Genomic DNA, 11,715 nt, shown 5'->3' with positions numbered 1-11,715 from the left:
GATTGCCCTTAGTTCAGACCACAGGATGGCAGAGAGAGTAACACAAGACACTGGCCACTGGTGTCCCACCAATCCCTTTTTGCTCTGACCCAAACAATGGGCACAGAGATGGAGGAGCTGCCATGGTGTTACCCCAAATACATCTTGCATGCACTGAACCTCAAGAAATGCAATTTGCTTCAGAAAGGCAATCTACTGGGACAGATTTGGGAAAAGCATCCTTTAGAAGGGTAACATCACAGAAAAAGGAGAAAGGTAGCACCTAAAACACCGAAGGTGGGCTTTTTTATCTGAACAAATGAAATCCAAGTGGAAAGCACAGTCCTGAAGAAATCTCTGTAACCAGATATGCCCCAGGCTGAGAGGTGTCACATCCAATCTCCAGAGTCAACACAAGAAGTGCTAGTGAGAAAAGACATTGCCAGGGCTGAAGACGACACAAGTGCCACCTCTGACATGGAAAACACCAGTTCCAGCTTCCTGAACACTAATTTTGGCACCCAGCATGACCATAGTGTGTGCAGGATTGATTGAGTACACCATGCTATAAAGGGAGCCCTTTTGTTTTCTATATAGAAAAAGCCACCCCATGCCTCCAGGGTAAATATTAATGTTTTTATGATCTCTTCTCTTCAGCCCACTTCCTGCAACCTTTACCAGTCCCTAAACACTTGATGAAAGACTCATAAAGACCACGGCAGGAACTGAAACTTAACATTTTTGTTTTCAATCTTCAAAAATATTGCCCAACCATCCATTATTCCTTTACAGGAAATCCCTTTAAAAACATTCTTCAGTGAGTAGTTAAGCGGTTGAACTAATACATCCCCCATCTCAAGTTTCTGCTGGTAATTAATAAACCAACTGGATATCTGACAGAATAGTAACTTTTATCATTTCCAGATAAACATTAATGCGTCTAGTTATTTCCAGGCCTTCACAGATGCAATCAGAAAAGTGAATTAAACATCATTGTAGAAGTCTCTTGAACATTCTTTCTTTTGTGCTAGTGCTGTTAATTTATTCCTTCAAGCCAATTTTTGCACTGTCACTGCTGTGAAAGATTTCTCAGCAATTTAATTAGAAAAAAAAAAGAACGCTCCAACATAAAATTGCTACAGGGTAAAAATCAATATTTAAGGTGTCAGCTTGAAAGCAGCTCACGTCTTCTGTGTGTGCGAAGGGAACATGTGCACACACCCATCAAACCTATTTGAACGAGTAAATTTATAAACTCTCCTTTTTCTGTAAGGAAAACATTTGCCTTGATGTTCTTTCATCCTCAGAACTACATGTTTCTTGGTCAACTGAATAAACACTTTTGCATTGCAGAAAATAAAGATAAGTTGTTACTCCTTACAAATCCCATACATCTGAGGAAGTCCAAGGCTTATCTGAGAACCCAACATTTATAAAGATTTTTGAGCATGCATAATTTTTTTTCCCATAAATGCCACCCACTCAGAAACAAAAGAACTAAAGTAGGCTGTAATTACTTCCCTACACAATAGATTCCAATTGCTCCTATCAAGAAATATTGCATAATTATTATAACTTAGGGCTATGATTATATATTTGCTCAAAGGAGATTCACACATAATGGAAAGCAGTGGGACAATTGGCTCTTTGTCTATTGTGTCAACTAGTAAATTTAAATTATTTTATTAGAAAATTAAATAAAAACTTTGAGTTCTAAACAATTTCTCATCAGCTGTCAGGATTGAAGGAAGTGTTAATGGTGGGGTGTGCAGATTTGTATAAAAAAAAACAGAGAAGCAGGAGAATAGATAGGAAAGGGTAAGTTGTGTTAGTCCATCCAACCATCCCTCCATCCATCCATCCATTGGATTCATGGGCATCCTTTCTGCATACATCTCACAAGGGATTTACAAGAAACTGATAAATAAGATCATCTCTCCATAGAAGATGAAGACAAAGATCAGCCTGTGCAAGACATCAAGAAAAATCATCTCCTCATTTCCTCCTTCTTGTTCTTGCAGACTCACCTTCTCTTGTCCCTCACACCAACTGGGTTCCTGGCTATTTGTACAATTTTTCAGTGGAGGCAGGGTCCACATACACTGGGATGCGGGAGGATGAGGAAGAGGCAAGGCTTCACAGGGGTTTGCCATGTTCCTCAACAGTTTTGCACATCTGATTTAAATAGACCGTTTCTCATGCTCACAACTCATGCCTCGGATAACCCACACATCTTTGATGTTACCAATACTTAGGGTAAGCATCCTACTTCGTATCCTTGCATAACCTGCACAAAACAAGAGGCAGATGGCTATCAAAACCATGACAAACTATTATCTAGAGGGAGCAGTCTCTGAGCGCAAGATGTAGGACTGGTGCTGGAGAAGAGGCCCGAAGGTGACTTTGCTGTTGGTGGCATGCAATATCCCTTGGTGCTGAACTGGAGCTCTCTCAGTGCAGTCACCTGTTGCATTTAAGACAGAAACAGCCTGCATCTTCCAAAAGGCAAGAAATAGAAAGGAAATCCTTTAAGGCCTTCAAAATGCCGGAATGATTATGGCAGCACTAGAGAGAGGAAGACACTGATGCAAATTCTGGCATTGAGTACAGCAGACAGCGTCCAGCAACATGGCAAGTGTGTATGGCAGCTGCAAATGGTTCTGTGACCACTCAATGGTATAGAGCCATAGCAACTTCAAAGAGAATGCCACAAGAAGCTGATTTTTCATGTGTGTGTGTTCTTTCATAGGAATTTTTATGTTTCTGCCTAGTAACAGCAGAAGTAATATCACGATTTCCCAAAGTGTAACAAATCTAATGTGTCATACATACTAGATGGAAGTAATTTAACAAGAGCACTCTTTAATTTCATAGCTGTCTACTGCAAATGGTTCCTGGTTAATGATCAGTGGTTTGCTGTTTTGCCTTTTTAAAGTCAAATCTTTTAAAGTTCAGATGGAGAGGGTTTTTTACAGCTGTATGGGAACAGTGACACTGATACATGCTGAAATCTGTGGGCAGTATTCAAATCCTGCCATCTATTTTAAAAGGATTTTTGAAAGTCATTTTAAAGAGACACCATCAATTTGAAGACCACTTCAGACCTCATAACATTACAAGTCATATTTCAGACTAGCAGGCAAAGCCAGCTGCAGGGGAAGAAGCCGATGCTTCATTCCAAATAAACCTCTTTGCTTTGTATTTTGATAATATTTTACACTGGATTTTTGAAAGCTTGCAGGGGGAAGCTGCAACCCTGTGAACAGCCATCAGTGCTACCAGATGGCCAGGTCAGCTCCAGCACTGCTCATAGACTCTGAGACTGAGCCCAGCACTCCCAGAAGCACCTAAGTACTGGGACTGGCCTCACTCTTGTACTTAAGGCTGTATTCTTGACAGTAGTCAGAAGCAGAGAAATTCTAGTGTTGATTTCCAAATGAAAATGTCCTCTTTTGCCACACTCCTCAGCTTTAAGAGAACATTTCAGAGATGTAAGGAAGCCTTCTGGTTCCAGCTGCATTTGCTTCCATTGTGACCTCTTTCAGATATTGTTCAGTCTTGATTAGGAATGTTCACTGTTCAATGTGCAGACCTCTAATTTACAAGGGGCTGGGACTGTGCTTAATCTGCAGAGAGAAAAAATGCTTCAGAAAAGGAAAGTTCCCCCATGAGAAAGTTCTGGAGTGGAAGTAATGACCAAATCACTTGGAAATAAAAAAAAACACAGTGCAGGGAAGTGCAAGCCATGTTGTGGCCTAGAAAGAGGGAAGTTTAGTTGAGGAAACTAAACACTTGCAACTGGAAGTATATTTTGAGCAGGGAGTATATTATAAACTCCCTTTCACAATTGCCTCACCTGTTGGGCTTTATTTCAGATCTCAGTGGTTTTATGAGATGAAACCATTTTCTCTCTTTTCATTTAATTCACACATAAGTTTAAAGAAGGGACAAAGCACATTTAGGGATGGGGGTCTCAGAAGAGATGGATGATCTGGAACAGGACTAGATCCATCCTCCCCTGGCATCCTCCCTGCAAATCAGCCCTTGAAGGGCTGAACCTTGTGACCTTTCTCTTTACAATATACAGTCTGAGATATAACTGTATATTTTTAGGGAGCATAGTCTTAAACTAATCCTGGCATGTTGCCCTTTTATGTTCATTTTGTCAGGCAGGCTTTTGGACAGAAAGGTCCTAGAGAGCCTGCTTTAGAAAGGTGTCATCATTAGTGCAAATTCTGGTATGTTTTTTCCGGCAAGAAAGTGCCAACCAGCACAGTCCTGAACTCAAGATGCCCTGGCAGAAGAAATGAAACACAGTTGCCTACACATGTGAGGCTGTTGAGGCATCTGAAACCTACTGCTAAAAACGAATGTCAACAAAATCCCCCAAGTGCTTCATTTTCCTCTAATACAGATGCATACAGAAGCAAACAATGTCTTGGGGCTGCAGCATCCTCCTCAAATACTGTGGGTTAGATTTAAAAGGATCTAAACCTGAGACCCAAGTGGCATGTTAGATTGTGCCTTTGGTCCCCTTCAGAGCACCTGGCACCCCAGGAGGTCATGAGGCCAAATTAATTAGGACACTGGGAAGCTGTCAGGTGCTAGAGGAATTAGTTATGATTGTGAAAATCCCTGTTCTTCATTTTCTGCCCTGTTCTGTTCTGTCATGAGGATTGATATCTATTGATCAGTTGGATACCAGCAGCTGACAACTAGTCCTCAGTATCTGCTTTTTGTGTAGCATCCCTTTATGACACGCATTTTAAAAATACCCTTATATGCATTGCAGGTTTTTTTAATATTAATTTAAATAACTGAATTACATTTATTTAGCCAAAAGCATTTTGCAAGACTTATCTTGCTCAGCATTACAGATGTAGGTGTGAAAAACTCCCATGAAGAGCAGCTGATTATGAGAAGCTTCCCTGGTGCACTATAAACACAGAGAGGGCCGCAGGAACTGATGGCTTGTGCTACCAGGCACTAAGGGGAATTCAGAAAATGCCAGGGGTGCTGGCGGAATCTCATTTCCCTGACCGGGCCGAAGCAATGCAAAGCTCTTTACCGCAGCTATATACAGCAAAGTGAGATGGGGATGGACGCTGGTGCAGAAGCCAGGGTAAACGAGGGCGAGCGGATCATCCGAGTATCTGTCCGCAGAGCTTGCAGCTGGGTTGCGTGGTCAGAGCTCCCCCTCCTGATAGCTCAGGACGTGACCTCCACTTTTACCCTCAGTGGGTATGGAAGCGTCGGCAGGACCCTTGCCCGTGTTTCTCAGCTCTCCAGGAAGCGGCTGATTTTACATTCAAACTCCTCTCTGGTCTAACAGCTAGAAAACATAGAAAGCAATTACATGAGTGTTTAATTAAATTCCACCTAGCGGTGGTGTTGCTTACTCTCCAGAAAAGAGCCTAACATTTCTATTTCTCTCATAAACTGGATTTTTCTTCCAGTCTGACAAGGCAATCAATACACTACATCCTTTCATTTGGGGATTGGTAGACTTTCATTTTCTTTTCCTTGTGCTGGTGATCCCTGTGTAATTGCATTTAGCAATGCCACTGTGCTAGGCTGGCTGGAAGGGAAAATCCTCACACTTGAACTAATCTGGGGAACCAGTTCCTGAGGAACAGCCAAACACCTCCTGAAGCATCTTGGCATAGTAAGACTTTTCTAATTTGGCTTAACATTTCATAGAAGCTTTGAACAAAATGTGTGTGTCTCTGGGGCTGCAGACCCAGAGGGAGCACCCAGCTTGTCACCATTTATTTCATCCTCTGGTTTCATTTGGATTTCAATTAGACTCATCATGGGGGTAGAGAAACAAACCAAAAAACCAAAATAACAAAAGCCAAAGATATATCCTACAGCCATTGCATTTTGCAATCTAATTACTTTAACGTGTAGGGATGGGGGAAGGGGCTATTACTTACAGTACCGGAAAGCTTTCACGAAATAACACAGAATTATTAAACTTTTCAGAAAGAATCCACTCTGCAGTTCCCACTGCACATTCACCTGGGTGATTTTCCCTTTTCCTGTGACCAAGAATCACTTTGTATTACACTTTCTTGCCTATAAAAGAAGCCCTTGTTCACAGCTGCCCTGAGGTGCTCATAATGTTATTGGTTCTGTGCTAAGAAGTTGGGGTTGCTGTGAATTCCTGCCTTGTGGCTCTCTGGTTCACAAAAGTAAACACATTTGCTGAGTTAGCTAGGCTTTACGGTGCCCAAAATCCCATGGGGAATAAAACGTCCTATCGGAGGAAGCTTTGAAACCTTAGTTGCTCTACAACACTTTTCTTGGTCCGGAGAGCGCACAAAGCATGCTTCTGTGCTGTATTTACTGCTTTTTTTTGTGGACCCAGGCCATAAGAGCTGCATTGAGCCTTGGCAGAAGGGAAACGTGCAGGATGCAATGGGGAAAAAGAAAAAAATCAGAGCTTTTTGCTCCTTACTGAGTCCCTTGTGCCCCACACAGAGGTGATTGCCTGGAGATGAAAAAACACTCATGGGTGAAGGGAGAAGCAGCCAAAGAAGTAACTTTCCTGGCCCAGATGCACTTACTGAAAAATAAACAGGTAAAGCCAAGGCTGGCTGGCGCACAGGATGCCTGTGGCATCAATGTCCCTGCCACCGCAGCAGTTCAGCCACTGAGTGCTATAGGAACCACTCATCAAGATGCTTAGAGGCAGGCGACATGCTGCAGGTATGTCCCTGGACACACTGCCTGCTCTGCCACCATAGCAGCTTTCTTCATTGAACACCCATAAGCAAAAGAGCCTTTGAAAAATGCCTGTTTCTGACACAGCTTTCAAATGTATTTCCTTCATTTTCTTCCAGCCCTAATTAAATCCAGGTGAGATCTGCTGGGCCCTAGTCTGGGGTTTGTGGTGGGGGAGTGTTCAGGCAGGATGAACCAGCCAAGCACCAGTTAATTTAGCTGAGAAGGTGCTGTCCAATTAAAAACCATAAGCAGTAGTTTGAGATTTATTCCTGTTGTTTTTTTGGAGGGAGGGAGAGAAAGAGGGAGGGTGCATTTTGCTGAGCCCAGGTTTCTCCAGCACAGCTCTTGCAAGAGGTGGGGGTACCTGGGAGATGGTTCCTGGAGAAAGTCCCTGTCTAGAAAGATTACCCCCTGCCCTGAAGCCCTCTCCCTGTGCAGAACACATGGGACAACCTCCTGGGGTGGAGAGGACCAGAGGGGATGCTGTTTGCCAGAGGTATGGCCAAAAGTGACAACCATGTCCCTTGCATGCCAGTGCAAGCTGGCTCCCCAGAGGTTGGACTGTCCTCTCCTTCCTCGCACGCACACTGCGGCTGTAGCTGGGGGGTGGTATGGACAGCTGGCACGGGATTATCCTGGGAAGAAGGGTGTTACCGATGCAGTTTCCATGCCATGCGTGCTGTGGGAAAGCAGTAACACATCTGACAGCTCACCCCCACTCCACAAGTCATGCATGTGCTCAGGACACATCCCAGCTGCTCATCATTTCTAATTGTGGTGGATAGCTAATTATGCTCGTCTGCTCACACACACACAAAGCACATGCAAGCAGGCAGCATAACTGGCTGCTAATAATGAAAAGCCCTTGCTGCCTTAGGCTCCGTAACCTGAAATTAAATTCTACATCAGCTGCAGCTGATTGCAGAGCAAGGCATGGGATGGCTGCAGAGCAAATCACAGCTCAGCACTCGAGACTTCTGCACTCACTCCTAATGCCCATGTCATGTTGCCATCAGACACGTTCCAGAAGTCCTCATTTTCTAGGCATGAAAACATTTTAACAATAAACAGAAATTCTTCTGATTACATGGTTATATTTGGCTGCTGAAAGCAGACTCTTATTAAGCTAGGCAGAAAGCAATTAATGTCATGTAGAGAGCAGTCTTCCACATGGCAAAAGCTGTACTAGTATGTCTTTCATACCTCCAGCAGCTGGGACAATGAGTTAAGGCTCCAAGTTTGCGAAACCTTATTAAGACACTTGCGGTAAGCATGTGAGCAGCTTCACTAAAATTAGAGCCTGACGAAAATCTGGCTGTAATGAATTCTGTGAAGGTTTTAGCTCTGAATTTAGTGGGGACAGTGTATCTGTAGGTTTCAAAAGCTTTTATTCTTGTTTCACTCTTTCCCACCACTGGCAATCTGGATGGCTACTTCTTCACTGGTGTGCTGGACATGTGTTTTCACACCCGATTGAGATGGAAGATCTTCACCAACCAAAACCTTTGAACTTCTTTATTTATATAATTTTTCCAAAGGATTCTTGAGGCTATTCTCACAGGTCTGTAGCACGCTGCAGCTCCTAAAAAGAGGAAAAAACAACATAATGAGATTGAGCCACAAATTGCTTCACAATTATTTTTACCACCTAATTTGGTGCACAAGGCTAGAGGCTTGCTTTTTGCATGCTGTAATCCTGCCACAAACTCCGGAACAGCCCAAAAGGCCAAAGAAAACAGCAAGATATTCATTATCATCTCTTTCATGTTGCAGCTGTGACAGAGGCTCTGGAGAATTTGCCCAGTATATTTGCAAATGCCTGCTTGCCTCTATATTAGCTCAACTAGAGAACTGCTGCTGAGGATGGTGTTCCTCCTACTGCCCTACTTCCATGCAGCAAGCACAGCTGTACCACCCAGGAAGTGCAATCAGGACCAACTTTTATGGGATTCTCCATCCAGGCTTGCTGTCTGCCTGCTGATGGTGTGCTTGGGATGGGGAGAAACAATCCCACCACAACTCAGACTGGAGTCACTCATGATCAGCAAGCCAAAGGCTCAGGATGTTCCAGGATTTATAGATTTTTGCAGTGAATTATGGTGCTCATTGAGGAGACAGGGAAGTTACAGTAAAACCACTAACTCCACAATGAAAGGGCTTTTATACACTCTGTTGCAGTAGTGGTTATGGCTGCCAATTTTGCACAATTCGCTTTCAAGCACAAGAGCAGTACAAACTGGTTTAAGATGATTTCTGAATGATGAATGCAAACTTGAAAGGTTTCCAGTCTGACATAATTAACTCTGTGTTAACGTGCAATACACAATGGTCTATATGTATCTCAATGGGAATCTCAGTGGGGCTTTGTGGGCTCCATTCCAAGTAACCTCCTCTGGGAGTCACGCTTAGAGTCCTACAGGCTGACATACAGATAGATCCCATATTCATTCCTGTATTATTTCTGTGCAGGATCAGATGCAAGAAATCCAGGGCCATATTCACTGGTGTAGCAGCACACAATTGAATTCCACTCTAGTGAACACAGCCCATTTTATTTTCTCTTCTTGGCCTGGTGTATTTTGCTTTGGCTAATGTATGCACACCTTAATCTTTCATGATTAAGAGACAGATGACTCCAAAGAACTCCCTGCAGCCTTAAACAAAGATACATTTTCAATAAGTGATGTCAGGGAAGGGAGACTCAACCAGTTGTCCTGAGCAAAGGCCGAATTGAATGAAGAATTCCTTTATTTATTCCCACGCATTCTGAGATTTCACCTAGCCCTCAAAATGAACTCTAATCCTCTATAGTGATTGTCCTGCAAAGACCGCAACAACCAGTACTGTTATTGGGTGGATAATTACACAGGTTCAACATTCACATCATCTGATCAGCTTTTGGATACCTCAGCATCAGATACCCTGTCAATGAGCAGAGGATAAGTGCATTCAGGAAAAAACCTCTACTAAACAGTTCTTGGTCAAGAGTTAAAACTTCTCTCCAAAGCTCAGAGCTATTTGACACAGGGATTTTCACCTGGGCTCATTTCCAATCAGCATGATAGCTGCACTGGTTCTGCACTACTGTGCTGCTCTTAGCCCTGGGGTCATGACAGACAGCTGCAATTTGCTTCATGGGAAAGAGTTGGTGAAATGCTGGCAAATGAAAGCAGCTCTCATCACAGCCAGCAAGTCTTCCTCCCAAAACCAGCATCTTCAGCCCATGGGATGGAGGGGGAATATCTTGTTAAGGTTATGGGCAGCTCCACTTCCCCATTTGGTTTTCACTGCCAAATGTCTGGGCTGGAGGCAAAGGCAGCTATGAAGGGGCTGTTAAAATGACTTAGAGAAGCAAAAACAAGGGTACAAAGAAGTATGCTGCAGATAGGCAGCTTCAAAGGTATGAAGATAACCGTGGCTGGACACATCCCAGGTGGAGCGAGTTGGTCTTCACAGAGCTAAGCCTTGGATCAAAGGAGATCTCAAACCTACAAGACCCTGGAAGGCAGAGTAGGTTTGGGTGAGCAGTGCTGAAGGTGGTGGGTGGCAGCAAAAAGAGATTGAGAGTGAAAGAGGATTCCTTTTGACATAGTCAGGGTAGGTCACGAACAGATGAGTTTGTTACTGCAAGCAGTTAGCTGCCTCATATATAGCAAGAGAAGGTTAAGTTTGTGCAGAAGGTGTAGGATGCATTTTTACTTCAGGAAGCAAGGTTTATATGAGGATACAGCTTGCTGGTTTGTCTCCACCTTCAAGCCTTTGAACCAGCTTGCCAACTCTAACCACATTCAGAAGAGGTAGATGCCTCCAAGATAATGCTCCTGCTGCTTTGTTTCTCACTGAACAGACAAAGAAAAATTCATCACCTGCACAAAGAGGAGGGAAACCCAACCAAGCACCTCTGAAGACAGAAAGAGAGGAGAAATGTCTCTATCTGTTCCTATTAGCCGTTGGCTGGCTAGCAGATCAGCTTGCCCTTATTTCCCACACATTAATAAGGAATGGATGAATCTGAACTGTTTGCCCTCTGCAATAGCCCTAGTAAAGAAAGAATGGGGACTTGAGACCTCTTGTCAGAGAAAAGGATGTTCTAGCAATTAAGACATTCACTTAGAGTGTAAGAAAACCATGACCAGCCTCTCTGCCACAGATTTCCTAGGTGGACTTGTGCACATTGCCTGCTGTCTGCTGGCTTCCCATCTGTTGAACATCCCCACCTCAAAATCATCAAGAAATCACTACAACCCTTTCTGATCATATTTGAGGTCTTTGGGCTGATTCGGTTGAGACAACAAAACTGGCAATGCATGTAGGCATATTGATACAATCAAAGTTTTACTAAAAACATACAGTTGTAATCCCAGAACTCACTTCATGCATCTCTTTTGCCCAGAAGTACTATCCTCTTCCAGCTATCTTGCAGCCCCACAGGAGAGATCCCCTATTTTTTTTCAGAGCTATAGGGCCGATGCACTTTCATCTGCATCCCCAGCTTCCTGATGGGTCTCCCTATCTGCTTTCACGTTTTTCTTATAACTGCTCCTTCCTTATCAACCCCATTCGCAAAGGTCATATGTAACCATGCTGTCACCAGAAATCTATTTAAACAAACAACACCTGGTGAAAGCCCTTCTTACACACGCATTACTCATGAGGAGAGGTCGGGACCATCTCAAATACCCAGCTCCCTTGGGGATCAGTTACTTTTTCCAGACCAGGTTTGTAGGAAGCAATTGATATAATTTGAAAAAGCTCATTTTTTTTTTATAAACTCCCCTTTTTTTTCCAGGAACAAACCCTTCCTCAGGCTTGAAACCAGTATTGCAAACAACAAAAGCTGAGCACTTCTTGATCTGACACTGGCAGGTGGCTGGCTGGGAAGGAGAGCTCTTCCACAGTTGGGAACCTGTCTTCCTATCATGTCTAATGTCAGAAACGAAAATACCTTGGGCTTCAGCCCGATTTCTAATTCCTGGGTGTGGTGCCGTGAACTGCAGCCCCAGTGGG

The 11,715-nt window shown here is 43.4% G+C and overlaps 1 long non-coding RNA gene across 1 annotated transcript; it reads right to left on the bottom strand.

Annotated features, from left to right (window-relative positions):
- Positions 1-8,201: 8,201 nt before the first annotated feature.
- On the bottom strand, positions 8,202-11,212 carry LOC133273986 (uncharacterized). The gene is made up of 2 exons (XR_009744981.1): positions 11,080-11,212; positions 8,202-8,281 (listed from the first exon to the last, which is right to left on the bottom strand). It is a non-coding gene; the product is annotated as an uncharacterized LOC133273986 (long non-coding RNA).
- Positions 11,213-11,715: the final 503 nt, after the last annotated feature.

Source organism: Pezoporus flaviventris, unplaced genomic scaffold, assembly GCF_033815535.1.
Source record: "Pezoporus flaviventris isolate CSIRO_AGI_PZ_B2104156 unplaced genomic scaffold, CSIRO_AGI_Pfla_v1 ptg000035l, whole genome shotgun sequence".
Taxonomy (NCBI): Eukaryota; Metazoa; Chordata; class Aves; order Psittaciformes; family Psittacidae; genus Pezoporus; species Pezoporus flaviventris.
The sequence above is the reverse complement of the archived record's forward strand: the minus strand, read 5'-3'. Positions and strand labels throughout refer to the sequence as shown.